Genomic DNA, 16,674 nt, shown 5'->3' with positions numbered 1-16,674 from the left:
CTCCTGCTTTGAGTTCTGGTATTTCTCCTCCTCATCATCTTCATTCTACTAAGTTCCCAGCTCTCCTGGCAATCTGAACCCTTTATTTTCTCCTTTCTGCAGTCTTCTTCTAACCAACTCTGTTTCAATCAGTTGAATCCCAGCCACTTCACCTGCTTGCCTAGTGGCATTTGCTTCGTAGAAGCTCTCCTTGGAAAGATAAGGTTGCACAGCCTTTAATCACCGAATTTAGATCACAAAATCATGAGTATTTGGAATTTCTGGGGTTGGAGTTGGCTAAACCTGTTAACACTTAAAATGTTTGGTCATATCAAAATTGCATTCCAAAAAAAATTGCATTCTGTGTGTATTTTTGTGGAATTCTATTGAAAATGTGTTATTAATGGGTAAATGTGTTATGAATTTTTTATTCTCCAAGATACCTGGAAAAAAGGATATCCCAATTTTCAAGAACATAACTGTAGCTAATAATGTAAGCAACAGTTATCACAGGCATCATACTTGGACACCACCGATAAGTACTTGGACTATGTTAAATGTAGTTAACCTTAAATTATGGTCAGTCTTTGGCAATTATCATGGTCTTGGAGGGTCTCCTATCATTTAGGTCAAGCTATACAATGTATAATATTGCTTTGTTGAAAATGGACAAGAGTATTACAAAAGCGGGTGAAAATCCCTGACAAGAGATGGTTCACCCAGGCTCATGGGTCCATTCTGGGCATTCTGGTTTTTTATCAGGTTGTCTCGTCCTCTCTAAAAAGCAAAAGGGGACCTGCCTTATTTCCTCACGGCCTTTCGCCATGAATGCTGGGCATTGATGCATTTGATTAACCTCAGGTTTAGTTCTATACTCTAAACTACAGAGGAAAGACTGTGGCTAAATATTGATCTACAGAAGAGAGAAGTGTTGTCTGACTACTGACTTGGATGAACCTTCCTGGGCACGGAGTGCATTTGAGATTTTTGTAACAGTAACACGTGCTGACCACGGGGATGGGAGCTGCAGGTGAATGTGTAGACAGATTCTGAGTATGCACCTGTTGTTTGCTTGCTGGGCACAGCTGTACCCCCCTGGACCTGATACTTTGACATCATGTGAATACTTTCATGAGGAAACTCTGATGACATTGGGTAATCACTGAAAACATTCAATCTTGGCGGAAGATGCTAGGTACAAGATGGTTGGTCTTTCCCAGGTCCTTTGCCCCTGCAGTTTGTTTGTAAGACAGAAGCCAAGATTTGTACAACCTGGTGTGGTTACATGAGGATTTTTTTGGTTTTGGATACCAAGGCTTGAACCCAGGACAATGAACATGCTAGGAAAATGCACAAATGCTGAACTGTACTCCAAGCCTGGTTGTGTATTTTTAAATTTTAGTTGTTTGTGGATTTCACTGATGAGGATTTTTAGCCCACTCCAACACTTTAAAATGAGTCCAAATGCTATGTGATTGGAAGGATTATTCAAATTCCCAGTTGAAAAAATTATTCACGCTCCCTAACCCTCATTTTCTCTCATCTGAGAAATAATAATCATAGTAAGGAGCCCATCGCGTATGTATATGTGCAAGCATGTGTGTATAATGGCACGGTGGTGGAGACATGGAAAATGCCTAGCAAATATTTGCTCTTGAGTTTTTAAAGCAAAGTACACTTAACAGATGCAGCTGATTGCATGGCTTCCTTTCTGAAATACTCAGGGTGAAGAGTCAGCCACTGGGGAGGCTCCAGGGACAGTCTGTGATATAAGACAGATGAGAGACAAGAAAGAGTTCAGTTGTCCTACACAGTAGCAGGAGCCCCTCATAGTCCACCCCTAGTGATGCTGGGGTACATCAGCTAGCATCGCCTCAGCTGCGTTTTCAGAAATGTGGGTCACTTTTATTCTTCATCTGTGTTGGCAGAGCAATGTAACTTAGAAATATACCCAGCGTTCCTCCAATGGCCTGTCAGGGTCTCAGCAAGCTCTGTGGTTATGGGGGGCCCTTAAGTGGGGTTGCTTCTGGAATAGTAAATAGAGAAGCATGTTTGCCAGGGAAAGGGTCTGTTTCTCCCCATTGGCCCCGAGTTTTTACTGACTATAAAGGACCTTTGTATTCCTGCTTTTTAAAAAAACTTTCCTTTGCTTTTGATGTGTGTGCGTGTGTGTGTGTGTGTGTACACACACACACACATATATATGGCAATTTACAAGAGCAAATTCAATTTGTAATTCAGCAAAGGGAAGAAGTTTTCACTTTGCATGAATAAAACATAAAAGTGTTTCATTTTTCTGGGGAAAATGAGCCCATTTCACATTCTTTTTTGTAACTTTCCTTGCTGAGAAAATGGAATCTCAGAGGGGATTTCTAGACGTGGTTAAAATGAACAAGAAAAGTGTGTATACCAGGCACTGGGGACATAAAACCTCCCTCCAAAGGCAGTGTACTTTCTTCTCTTAGCCATGTAATTTCAGAATTTCAGAGAGTGTTTGTGTTTAGCATTTTCTTAAGAACTTCAAGTGGTACAGATTTGCCCTGAAGAAATTCCTGAGGCAGTGAGTTTACTGTCAGTGAGGAGGTAGCCTGTAGGGATGCCCCACACTGTCCTAGGTGAGTTGGAGAAGACTCTTGTTGGTGCTTCAGTTCTGGCTCTGGTGCTGTCCTTTCCTTGAGAGCCCTGCCTGTCTCGATTGCTTTGTTGCCTGGTGTAGCAGGGCTGTCTCCCTTCTTGGCCACACCATGCTTTGGGTTCCCCAGTTTGACCCATTCTGTTTACATTGCTGTTCTGAGCAGAGTTCTGAGCCTTATAGCTGGAGTTTTACCCAACTAGGGACAACAGCTAGAACAGGTGGCTGTCTCATCCCCTCTCATCTTGTCTCTGTGGCCCTGCAAGGCCACCATCCCAAGGGTGGGTGGTAAGGATATCACTTCCCTGTTTCAGAGACCAAAGCTGACCTCTAGCTTCAGCATTCTTATTTACTCAGACCCTGAGGAACATCTTTTTCCTTATTCTTTTACAGAAGTGTCAAAGACAAGCAAGTGTAGCTGTGAGTGGGAGCTCACACTTGTAATCCCATCATTCAGGAGGATTGTTATAAGTTCAAGATTACCATGGGCTACATAGTGAGTTCAAAGCCAACCTGAAGAGCATAGTGAGACCCTGTCTCAAAAACAAAACAAACAAATGTAATCACTGAATGTAGGGATCTATTAAGAGGACCCTGTTTTTCCCTTGTGTCAGATATATGTCCATCTTCTAGGAAGGGGCACCTAGATCCTTGTCTCCACTAAACAATATGCAGTGGAGCCTGCTAACCCAAGAGGAAGGAAAATGGGTGGGCAGAATTGTCAGAGGGTTTCAGACCCCATTAGTGGGCAGTGTACCATAGCAGAACAATCAGGTGAGATATCTGTGTATTTTCCTTGGCAGAAAACGAAAAGGTTCACCTAGGATACTAGCTTAAATAAAGCATGACGGGCCCCTTTCCCCTAGGCTGTCTCTCTCTGCAGTGTGCACTGAACCCTCCAGGTGAGCTCCATCTAGGCTTGACTGGACGCCTTGCTGAATTAGTCCACTTGTATTACTATAACAAAATACCCGAGATGACAACTTTAAAGAGAGAAAAGTTTATCTTGGCTCATGATTTTGGAGGTTTTAGTCCATGGCTTGTTGGCCCCGTGGCTCTGGGCCTTTGGGAGATAGCACGTCATGGCGGAAGCCCATGATGGCCAAGACAAAACCGAGGAAGCTGCTCACCTTCTGGCTGGGAAGCACAGCCTGAGGTGAAAGAAGAGTCCAGCGTTCCATGGTCCCCTTCGAGGGCATGTCCCCATATGGCCAGAAGATTTGCAACTACATCCAAGCTTTTCAGGTTCCCCTTCCCTCCCACTAGTGCATGAGCTGGGGACCAAGCTCTCAACACCTGACACTTATCCAGGCCACAGCGCTGTGCTATGTAGAAATGCTACTCACGGAACACTTCGAATGATCCTGCTCTGGTTAGTAAACTCATTCATTTAAATCAGTGGCGACACCAAATTGCAGCTTTTGTTTATTAAGAAAAATTTGAATCACTTTCAGTAAATAACTGTTGCAAGTAGAGATCCTGTTGGCCCTGCTCTAATGAAGATAGAAAATTCCTTCACAATGAGCAGAAGCTGTCAGCTGCCATCATATACAAGCATTTTTAATAACCAGCACTTTCTTCCTCATTTGAATGCTTATGCTGTAATATTGTTTTTGTATATGGTTATGGTTTGTATAACAAACTTTCTCTTCCAAGTAGTTTTTTTACACATCTCCTTTCTGGTTTTGATGAACGATTTTTATTTTATTTTTCCTTATTGAGTTTATTGGTACATTTTAGGGATACAGTACAGTTACATTCATTATTGGGATCTTGTACCTTCACATGACAGGTCTTGGTTCTCATTTCTTCCCCAATGAACAATTTTTAGTAAGATCTTCCAATGTAGTATGGTATTTATAAATTTCCAAAGAGTTCACCTTCGTGATATTTTATCCAATTATCTCAGGAACTATATCTAAAGAATATAATTAGTCTCAATTGTATGGAATATTTTATTTAATATTCTTTTCTCCTAGGATATTCCCAACTGGTTTTATAAAAGACTCTGGTTCGTTTTCAAAGGCTTTTGCCACATCTAGTCCATGCTCTTGTTTTCTTGCCAGTGTGGTTTTGCTGTTTTGTTTCTTTTGAAAACACTTTTTATGAGGGTAGGGGTCCTAAGTAACACTAGGGTAATTTAATCAGAATATACATAACTTCACTGAATAGGTTTTTTAGTGTGAAGGGCAGGTTGGCTGTCAGTAGCTCTCAGTCTGTTTTGAGATGAGGAAACTAGGACAGAAGAGTGTGCTTTACCTGAGGCAACCCTTCTAGCTCATAGCAGAGCAAGAGGAGATTCCAGGTATTTGCACCTGTCCCAGTGGAAGGTGCTGTCTTAATCCCAACAAGACCTGCTGTGTGGCCTAGATAACCAAGGGTCAGCAGGTGGAGAGGCGTGAATCCAGTGTGTATTAAATCCACACTGGAGTAGGCATCAGCAGGAAGACTGGCGAAGGCTGTGGCCTGTGCCTATCCTCAAGGACCTGGCTTCCTTGTGAGGAGAGACTACATAAGGGATTTGAAAGCAGAGGTTGACAACTGTGTGCCCTAGGTATGTTTTATGGATGGCCCATGAGGTAGGTCTGATTTTTATATTTAAAAGGATTATTTATTAAAGGAAAAGAAAAGTACGAACCCAGACTGGGAGCCGTAGTATGGCCCAGATCTTTACAGAAAGAACAGCAAAGTCACAAACGTGCAGAGTAGTTAGGTGAACTTCATGGTTGCTGTGTGTAGGAAGTTGTTATAGGCAGGATTAAGTTCATACTGACATTCTTGTCTCTAGCTCTTGGGGTGCCCTATGCACTGCTGCTGTGTGTGCTCACAAGGTCCCTGGATTGCACCCTAGAGCTTAGTTCTCGCACAGCAATCTGCAGTGAGCTGTACCCTCTGGCAGGGCGGCTCTGGGCCACTGAGGCTCAGGCTCCTACAGGGTAGGTGCTATGCCTTCCTTCAGATGCCATCCTGGGGTCACTGGGACAACAACTTGTTGCCATGTTAAAGACAACCTGAAACTTGCAGATGTCACTTTGAGCCATATTCTGTCCACATCCCATTGGCCAGCAGCAAGGGACTCTGGAAAATGGAGTCCTTGGATAGGCAGACGATTGCCAGCTTAAAACTCACCCAAAACAGAAGTGAAACAACTGGCCTCAGACATAGTGTGAAACACATCAGCTCCGGTTTCTCACTCTGTGCCCCTTTTATTAAATTGTAGGTCTCAGCTCCAAACCCACCATTCCCTCCTGTCTTTTCTGATTTACCAGGGATGAGACTCTGCAAAACATGTTTCTGCTTCTGTGGCTTGAATCTGTTGGGCTCTGATGACTGTGCAGCACAGAGAAGGAAGAGGGCCTTACACCGTCCTTTGTTTCTGATATTTGTGCATATCATCCTAGAGTTAATCATTCTTTCCAACCCTGTAAGTTCTAACCCCTTCTTGCAATTACTGCCCCCACGATAACGTCTTCACGTTACCTTTTTGCCCTTTGCATCACTATTTACAATTCTTAATGTGATATTCTCTCTGCTCAAAAGCTGGTATTGTTTCTCTCTCCGGACTGGTCCTGTCCAGCCCCTCCTTTGTTACTCTTAAGATTGAATTAGCACAGGCTGAGGGAGGAGGCCACTTACACAGTACAGAGAACATGTCTATCATTGGGAGGATGCATAAGTCACCTTTCCATCACTGACAAAATGCCTGAGATAATCAACTTAAAAATGGAAAGGTTTATTTTGGCTCACAATTTCATACTGGGCGCACCCCAGTGACCTCACTTACCCCCATGAGGACATCATTTCTAAGGTCCTACAATCTCCCAGTAGCTTCACTGGCATCAAGTCTTCAGCATATGGACCCTTGGAGGATATGTGAGAGCCAAACCTTAGCAGATGACATTTTCAGCCAGTGAGTGTGGCCATTCTTTTGTTTAGCTATCCCACACTGCAGGTGAGAGCAGTACCTCGTTCCAAGGAGACTTCCTTTCTAAATTGATAGAAACTGTCCCTGACAAAGGGCATGTGTGTTTGAGACAATAGAGAAATAACAGGGCTTAGTTTTTGAGCTAATCTGAAAGTTATCTCTATTTTTTGCTCAGCCGATGCTGCTTTTCCTAGGTACAATTCGGCGAGTCCTTGTTTGGCAGACATTTTCCTAATGACCTCTAGTGTAAGATTCTCCAAGCCAGACAGTAATGAAAGATTGATAGAACTCCAAGGATGGTTGATGAAAGTTTAATCTAGGGTGTGTGCTGTCTTGCCTCGGGGAGAAAAGTCTTCTGGGAGCGAACAGTAATTCTTTCTCCACGCTGCAGGATTGTCCTGACCTCTGGAGCTAATTTCTTTTTAATACAGCCCCAAGATAAACAGGGGGATCAGGATTTACGTGGCTCTTTTGCTGACTTACACTCTGGCTACATTTTATCTCTTTAAAAGTGCCTTCCTTATCTTCTATTAATAATGCCAGGATGCTCGCTATACATTTCGCAAAGAATAACCTTTAAGGAAAGACACTGTAAGCAACGGTCTAAGAAGAGTTCCCTTCGGGGGCACGTGGGAGGGCATTTTCAGACACATCTTTCATAGTGGGGCCATGGCTGTTGGTGAGCAGTTGGAGACAGTCATCCATGTTGATGCCTCTGGCTCGGCGTGGCATCCAGTTTCTCTGCTGCGTGTTGCACACAGCCAATGAAGCATGGAACTTGATGCTGCTTGCGTGCTGAGGGAACAGCCATTTCTGGTGGTCCCTGGAGATCCTCCATCCTGCACTTCCAGAGTCCTTTGCCAGGTGAAGAATGGGCCTGAGTGTAGTGGGAGGCCATCACGTGTTCTTGGACCTAGTAGTTCTCTGTGTCACTCAAGAAAGTGACATCATCTTCTTGGACCACTCAAAGCATCCAGGACAAGAAAGAGTGGGCTTAGTGGAGAAACAGCCAGACCACCCCTGTAACCCTGCATTCGTGTCTGAAAACAGAGGAAATTAGAACTGCTGCAGCCAGAGCCTCTCTAGGTTCTGGCATTCTGCAGATGCTCAGTCCCTGATTAAGTGCTCGAAGAATTGCTAAAAGCCTCACATTATTACAAATAAATGTGCAGTCACTGCTCTTCACACTCAAGCTGTTGCCTTGGACCTTTTTAATTCAAATGTAATCATCCTGAGATTTTTGGCTTCTTGGTGAGTCCAGTGTCTAAGAACATAAGAAGAATTTGAGAACATCAGATTAAACTTGGAAAGTTTTGCTCTGTACAATTGGAATAAATTGTAAAGAGCTAGGGCAAATCGAGAGAAAGGATACTGGAGTGAGAGTTCTACTATTGTAGCTTAATCAGGATTTGAGGTGAGGGAACATTCACTCAGAATCCTGGTCTCTCCTGCAGTGGGAGTCACCTCTGTGCTGTTAGAAATATGGAAGTACTTTTGGAGAAATGCCAAGCATTGCTCCCAGGGGTACTATCTTTATTAACACAGTAATATTTCCCAGAAGCATTGCCCTGAATCAGTCATAACATGTAAAATATTAAGAGACGGAAGGTGAAAGGGGGGAAGAGAAAATGAGAATGAGAATCTGGAAAAATTTATATGTGTTTGAAATATGAATGTTAGTGATGCCTCAATAAGGCTGTTTAAAATACCTTCTAAAGCCGGGCATGGTGGCACACGCCTGTAATCCCAGCACTCCGGAAGCTGAGGCAGGAGGATCGCTGTGAGTTCGAGACCAGCCTGGGCTACATAGTGAGTTCTGGGTCAGTCTCACCTACATAGTGAGACCTTGCCTCAAAAAGCAAACAAACAAAAAAACCTTCTAAAAATAGGTAGTGAGTCCATGCCAAAGGTTTTATTTAACTGGTTAATGGGGGCACCAGCAAAATACCAAAGGAGGGGAGCATGGGAGAGGCTGAGAATCTTCCAGAAAGGATCACCATTCCACCAGGAGGCACTTGCGCTTTCAAGTCTCAGAAAGCCCCTTCAGCAGGATGAGTTGCATGTGTGTACCCCCCTGCCTTGGCACGGCCAGTGGATAAAATGCAAGTCTCACCAAAGAGGAGGTGATGAAATGGATTTCTAAGTTACACGCAAAACTGGCTAATGCTCCACTTCCAAGAAAAACCTTCACCTGTGGGATTATCTTGTTTGTTTGTTCTTTTGTTTGTTTTTTTAAGCAGAAAGATGTAAGAATTACTTGTAGTTTGTGAAGCGTATTGGTGTTTTATAAATCAACAGCTAACTTCATAGGTTCTGAGTCCTCGTCACTAGCAGAAAGTTGCACAAAGAAATGTTTTTCTAGACCCTGGCTGTTCAGTTTGGCAGCCACAAGTCACACGGGCCCTTGAGCTTGGAATGTAGCTAGGCTGAATGGAAATTTGCCATAAAGTGTAAGATGCAAAGTAGACTCAAAGACATTGTATTAAAAAGAAGATTTTAAAATATCATATTTTATGTTAATTACATAGTGAACAGGATCATATTCTGGACATAATAGATTAAATAAAATATTAGAATTAATTTCATATGTTCCCTTTTGCCTTTGTGCAGTGTGACTGGTAGGGAAATTTTAAATTACCTATGTGGCTTGAATTACATTTCTATGGGGCAGCACTGCTGAAAATTAAATAATCCTTAAGAAAGCCTGTTAAATATTTGTCTACCGTGACATTGAACAATATATAGTCCTCTCTTTGCTTTATATCCAAATTTTGGCTAATTTTCAAAATCACTTGTACCTGTCTCTCTACTCCCAGTGCTTAACCCTTAACCACCATGTGTCTGTCTGCATCCTCAAAAACCTGCCACCCTGTAACCCAAGTCATCCTGACTGTTGCTGTGCTGTTCTCTGAAATTTACAAGATGGAGCGAGACCCAGGGTATGAGAGATCAGGCCTCAGCCCACCTGCCTCTCTGCTTCCAGCCAGGCCAGGCTCAGTGCTCCTGCCCAGGTGCCTTCCAAAAGTCTCCTCTCCGAATCCTTGCTTTCCTTGTGTTGCACAGGCTCATCCTCCTGTGGACACAACAGCAGCCTGTGGAAACCTACACTCCTGCTTCTTGGAAGGAAGCTGTGTGTAACCGAATGCTTATTTATATGTCTCCTCTCATGTAAAGACAAATTTTACGAGGAAAGTGTACCAGTCATTCTTCTGTTGCTGGAAAGAAAACCTAACATACACAACTAAAAAAAAAGAAAATATTTATTTTGGCTCATGATTTCAGAGGTTTGAGTCCATGGTTGGTTGACTTCATTGCTTTCAGACTTACAGCAAGGCAGAAATGTCATGGTGGGGAAACACGGTAGAAGAAAACTGCTCATTTCAGACAGGAAGGAAGCACAGAGAGTAAGGAAGGGAGGACTGAACAAGGCACTAGAATAATCCCTTCCGGGTCACGCCCCCAGCGCAGTACTTCCTCCAGCCAGGCCTCACTTCCTAAGCAGCATATTCATAGTGGGTTGCTCTGGTGAGGTCAGTGCCTTGCAAAGTCTGGTCACCTTCCAAAAGCCCCATCTTTGAACACCTGAGCCTTTTGGGGGACTTTTTTTATCCAAACCTTAACAGTTATTAGATATTTTAAAAATAAAAACATTAGACAGACTCTTACATCCTTTATAATCATTTAATTTGTGTGTGTGTGTGTGTGTCTTTGATTTTCAAATCATTTTGTCATAACTCGTAAGAAATACAGTTTATGGCATAATTTAATATTCATTCTATTCTCAAATATAACCGTTTCACACAGTCGTACTTAACTTTCACTGTGTGTTCTGCCTTTCACTTTTTCTTTGCTGTTCTGTTCTATTTGTTTCACTTTCTAAACATTGTGACCACTAAGTGATCAGTTTGAAGACTATCAGTCTTACCCAAGTTTGCTAGAAAGTTTTGAGCTGAATATCTTAATACTGGTGTTTAAAGAAAAAGATTTCATAAAGGTTCAAATAATTTTAGGACTAACTGTGTGTGATTCCTGCTCTTGGAGATAGCCCCTAACACAGGTCAGAGCTGTTGAAGGCTCTGAGCTGTCCTCATAATACTCAGTGAGTGTGAAACTCAGGCTGTGCTTCACACCAGGGAACTGCAAGAGGACCTGAATTTCTGGAGCCAGCCGCCTCAGAGTACCCTGGGGAACACTGCTCTGTAGATTCTGGGAGATAACCTTATATAGTTCCAAGTTTGTATGAGCACAGTTCTAGTTTTAGACTTTCATTTTCTTGGCCCCTCACCCCTTGTGTCATCACTAGAAAATGTTATATCCCTATGAATACAGCTTTCATTATACACAGTACAGTTATAAGTGATAACCCCATGAGGAGAATATCACTGAAGATCTCCTCTTATACTGTATTGTACAATCACCCTTGTATGGAAAACTGACATGCCAGTTTCTTTTGAGTTTTTGCGTCTGGAAAACATTCTATCTTAAAGAATTTTCATGTAAGAATTTGGTTAAGAGTGAAAACTGTCTAGTTGGTCATGTTTCCTCTTTGCTAAGAAGTTTAAAGTTAATGTCTCCATTACACTATTTTGAATGGAACTATATGACATTGCCATTTTTGTAAATCAGAAATGGTTGAATTCCAACTAATGTTTAGTCAGTTTATAGAATCAATTCCTCATCCTTCTACTTGGTTTAAAATTTTACTTTGCTAATTAAGCACCTGATAAAATACTGCCAGTTATAATGTTCCACTAACCAATTGGATGTTTAAAAGGCAGGTTTTCTCTGACTGCCCTGTTGTTCAGTAATGGGGAAATATTACCCAATCTGAAAACATTTTGAAGTTCTGCTTCTTTCCTATAATCTTCTTGAGTGACTGGAAGGGCAACAAGTTAAAAATATATCTGTATAGCCAGTTAATATTTATTGACAAGCAAAATGACATTTCTGGTTGTCTGTATAAGTTAGAGAATAATAAATAGTGTCACTGAAATCACCTAGGCCCTAAAGGAACTTGCTTGCCAAAATAACTTTCTCCACCACCAGGAATCCCATTACAAAGATAAGCAGTGGTTACTAGAAGTGTTATATCTAATGAGTGGTGTGAAATTTCTTAATATATTTCCTCTACAGAGTCATTGGCCTGGAGTAAATGTCTGTGTCCCTTTTTTGCCTATGGAAAATGTTCTGATTTATCTCTATATAGCTTCTAGCTTAAGAGTTGCTTTGTCTTTTTTATTGACATAAGAAAAGCAATAGAAGATATTTATTAAGGAAGATGAAATGTAATGCTATTCATTAAATTCACCAAGTATTGAAAGTAAAATAGAAGATAACATGTGTATTTATTTCTACTGTACAATTAGAATGTCCTTCAAAAGAGTGGGTTAGAGAAGATGGTATGTAGCATATCTTCAAAACTTAAATTACTCTTATTTATAATTCTCTTAAACTTTGGAGCCCTTCTGCTCACGATTGTACCAGAAAAATATACTAATTAGAGAATAAGGAATATACAAAGGCTCTCATCACCTAGAAAGCCACTATGATTTTTTTCCAGCTTTCAGTTACAATTTAGACATACTCTTTCCTGTATATTTTTAAGTGACACAATGTGAAGTTGGCTTTCTTTGGGGCCCTGGCCACCTCTTTCTCATCCCTAACTGGAAGTGGCAAGCTGGAATTCCTTCTCTTTCCTCTGTCACAGTCCTGTCTGCCTCCCTGAGGATGCATTTGGTGTCTACTTCATCCTGATCCTGTGTCAGCCACTGTGCTTAGCCCTAGGTTCAGGCATAAATGAGAACTTCCTGGTCCCTGACCTCATGGGATGTACTAAATAGAACAGTCAAGTGATTATACGGGCCCTTGAGTCCTGGGAAGCACTTTGTAATGTAACTGTTAAGTCCTGCGCACAGGTTCCATGACGTCACTGTCCTTATGACTTAGTCCCAGCCCCACGTGTTCTGCTAGCCTTTCTGTCAGTCAGCATGGGCCAGCTTGTAACCCTAACCCAACCTAAAACAACTCCTTTTCTGCTCAGTGTCTAGTGTAGTTTGGCCAGAGACACAACTTTCATGCTAATTGTCTTCATTCTGTGTCCAAACAAATGGTATAGTCACATTCTAGACTGGAGTGTTGCCAACCATATGTAAAACTCCTGCCTGGCAATGGATGACACATTCCACTTTCGCTCACCTTTCATTGGCCAAAGCAAGATGTATGAGCAAGCTTGACTTTGAGAGGTGAGAAAATATACCCTTTCCCTGGGAAGGGATTGGATATTTGTGCTACACCATACCCTGTGAGGTCTTTCATCTCTGCAGTTTTGTATATTTTAATAATGCCCACTCTTTTCAGCCCTTTATTGTCGCTTAACAGTGCAAGTGTGTATGTCTCCTCAGTTAGACTGTGAATTCCTGATAGGCAGCATGTTTTATCTTTCCTTGGATATGATTGAATGTAATATTACCTGTATATTAGATGATTAAAAATACTTACAATTATATTAAGGGGAAAGTATAAGGCGAATAGTCAGAACTGTGTATATAGTATGATATTCTTTAGAACTTCCTAAGGGACTACATATATGATCTCCCTTTGGTCCTTTCAAGAACTTAGCACATATTAAGATGAGAAAACCAGTTTGAGACCCCAAATGTTACATGGCTTGCTCAGTTTTGCACAAAAAGTGGTTGAAAGCCAGTTGTGGTGGTGCATACCTTTAATTCCAGCATTCGAGAGGCTGAGGCAAGAGGATCATCCTCATTTCAAGGCCAGCCTGAACTACATAGCAAGACCCTGTCTCAAAAAACAAACAACAACAAAAAAAAAAATGGTTGAGCTCTATGTGAAACCTTGAATTCTAACTACTGATTTCATTGTTAAAATGTGGGCACCCATTTTCTGCTGATAACCATACTAAGGAAGGGCAAAGGAGGCTTCAGGAAAGGAGTTGCAAATCTCTGGCTAGGACAGGGCTATGCCTCCTGAATGTGAGTCCCAGGGAAACTGAGGGCTCCTGGCAGCAACTCACAGCTTGTGTTCAACAACTCAGTGTATTCCTGTCCTGTAGCTGCCGTAACCAGTGACCACAGACATTATCGTAAACTGCAGGAAGGTATTCGCGCACAGTCTGGAGGCCAGATGTTCCACACCAGCCTCCCTGGGCAGAGTCCGGGATGGCAGGGTTGCAGCCCTCTGAAGCAGCAGGGGGTCCCCTTCAGCTGCTGCTTGCTACTGGTGTCCTTGGTCTCTGTGTCCATCTCCACACTGCTGTCTGCACCTCCAGCTGCTTATCTCTCTGTGACTGTTGGGACACTCAGAACTGGGCTCACTGCCCACTTGGAGAATCCTCATATCAAAAGCCTTAACTTAGTCACCTCCATCCCCAGTGACCCTTTTTCCCAGTCGGTAGTGCTTGGAGCTTCCAGGGTAAGGACTGGTCTTTTTGGGGTCCTTGTTAAGCCTGCTACAGTTAGCATGGTGGGGACCCCTGCTGCTCCCCCTGCTGTTCCCCACGTTATTTCTCGCCTGCCCTGCTCCTCTGTCCCCTGCACCTGGCTCTCTCTCCCTCTGAGTGGTGCAGATGATGTGGTCTTCTGGAAGGATCTCCAGAGTCAGATGCAATCCAGGTGAATTCTGAGATCCTCCTCTCCCTGGCCACATAACTCCGGGAAATTTATACCTGTTGTGCCTCGGTGTCTTCTGGCTGGAGACAGAAGCTTTAGAACTTACATGCAGCTGACTTTTGAGATTATAAATGGAAGGGGGCCTGACACAGGCAACTGGGAATTAATGATTCCTCTGTAGAGATCCTGCACCTCAACGCACTGCCGTACGCAGCCTCCCCAACGTTGGCCCACAGTGGGGCACAGTGGTCGGAGGCAGAGGCTGTAGCCCCTGAGGCTGCTGTGTCCCTCCTCCATTAATTTCTCCCAGTGAAGTTAAAAACATACAGTGTTTATGAAATAATTTATCATCCTTTCCTAGAAGGTTGTTTCATTTCATGGGTGAACAGCTTGTTGCCAGAGAACTGTGTCTTCTCCCAAAATGATGTATAGCTTGATGTGATGTTTTAAGTCTTCAGACACTTGTGTTTTTTTCACTCTGCAGTTTGAACTGGAGCCTAATGTCACAGAGCATATCCAGTCTGCTCCATCTCAGCAGATGCACGCGGACGCTGAGCCGACTGGTGCACTCGTTGACCTCACATTCTTCCAAGAGTATATAGAATTCCAATAAATATTAGTATTCCTTGAATCCAAGGTGTTTAGTGACAAATCTTTTAGTTAATAAATCTTTCTAGGTAATAAGGCTATGAAGAAAAAATAAATAATTGTATAATTGGCAAGGTAATTAATAAAAGGTACAAACCAAGAAATGTAAGAGCCACTTTTTTCTCAAGAGTTTTGGTGATTTCTTAGTATCTTCATTATCTGCCTTCAGGATCTAAAATTCTGGTCTAGTTTGTTCATGAAGCAGTCTCTGGACACTTGTCTTATATTTAGAACATTTTTGTCCTTTTCCAGCGTGGCTCGTACAGGGTAGGCAGTGCCATCTCTGGCATAATGACATAACGAGCTTATGGAACAGACTTGTGAAGAACTGCAGGACCAACACTGGGCTTGTTGATCTGCTAGCTCTGTGATCTGTTAGTCAAGTCTGCCAGTGTAGGGTAGGATGACATAGACGTGCCACAGCATGACTGCTGACAACAGGTAGTTATTGAAATGTGCTTCCCTTAGGCCTTCACACTGTCAGGTTTCCCCTAGCATCAATGGCTAAGAATAATTATTATACAAAAGAAATAACTGAAAAAATAAGGTCAATTCTTGAATATTTACCATCATTCACTATCTGAAATTTAGTAGTTTCTTGATGAATTATCAACAGAGGGAAGAAAGGTAGCAGAGAATTGTTTTCCTGGAACCTCATGACTGAACTTACAAATGAAAGGCCACTTTTAGGAAGTGATTCTGAATCAGGAGGGGCCCTAGTTTATAGCTTACTTGTGGTAGGCAGTGTTCAGAATGACCAAGAACACCGGGTCCATTCCTTTGGGTAAATAGCCTAAATGCAGTGTTTGAATGCTAAATCTTTAAAATATTTGCATTGTTTAACAACAGATGTTTAGTGTTTGCAACAATGCAGCCTTTTGTTTTTATTTGCCACACCACCAAATGATGTAGAGTGGGTATTTAAGATTTGAAAACCAGCTCTGTGTGTTCTTGGGCGCGTTGCTTACCCCTCTCAGTTTGCAGTTTGCTCATCTGATAATAACATTACCACCCTCTAAAGAGTGATGAGTGACTCTTGTTGAGAGTTGAGAACAGTGTCTGGCATATACGTGGTTTGTGCCCCAGTTCTGTTCCTGTCCTCACTGCTGGCTTCTGGCCCCTGCAGACTCCCTCTAGGCTTTGCCTGCATTCAGCCAGTAGGTGGCGCTGGAGGAAGGAGGAGCCACAGTACCTCTCTCCTTTCTGTTTTGGGTTGCCTCACTTGCAGCTGCTGGGTTTCCTCAGAGCTCCAGCTGCCTCTGCACAAGCCACCAATGGTGTGGCTTCTCCATGCATCTTCAGCCCATGAGCCCTGGTTCTCCCAGCTCCTCCCTTGGGCCCTTCAGCCTGGGAGTGGCGATGGGTTCCTGCTCTTGTTAGTGTGTGTCTGAGCACCTCACTAGGTAAGCATTGCTGTTGTTATCACTGTGGCCTTCCTTCTCTCGTATACTTTAGAGGAAACTGAGGCTCAGGAGGTGAAGTGAATTAAACAGGATCTCACAACTGTGAGGTGAGAGATCCCGGCATAAAACTCTTTTCATGAATCTCTTCTTTGACCAGCCTTTGGATGGGTGGCAATCTTCAAGTCTAACAGGCTGAATTTCAATTCAGGAGGACCGCTCTCCTTTTTGGACATGTCAGAGTCTCCACCTAAATATGGGCTAAGGATGTAGCCCCTCCCCACCCACCCCCCACCTGGTAGTGGATGCTTTTGGTGTCATAAGCTACTAAAGTTGTGACTGACCTCAGACTTAGGGGCCTGCACCACCATGGAGGTTACAGGTGTTGAAAGATTGCCTTGGTTTGGCTTATGGGTTAAAGGGTGGGTCTCTAACTTAGTGGTATTGGGAAGGGTGGGAACT

At 42.8% G+C, this 16,674-nt stretch overlaps 1 protein-coding gene across 1 annotated transcript in view; it reads left to right on the top strand.

Annotated features, from left to right (window-relative positions):
• The window catches only part of Apbb2 (amyloid beta precursor protein binding family B member 2), a 267,412-nt gene that overhangs the window by 203,986 nt on the left and 46,752 nt on the right, over positions 1-16,674 (top strand). The window lies entirely within an intron of this gene.

This window comes from Fukomys damarensis, unplaced genomic scaffold (assembly GCF_012274545.1).
Source record: "Fukomys damarensis isolate Sample0158 unplaced genomic scaffold, DMR_v1.0_HiC HiC_scaffold_35, whole genome shotgun sequence".
NCBI classification, from domain to species: Eukaryota; Metazoa; Chordata; class Mammalia; order Rodentia; family Bathyergidae; genus Fukomys; species Fukomys damarensis.
Note: the sequence above shows the minus strand (reverse complement) of the source record. Positions and strands in the feature narration are given on the sequence as shown.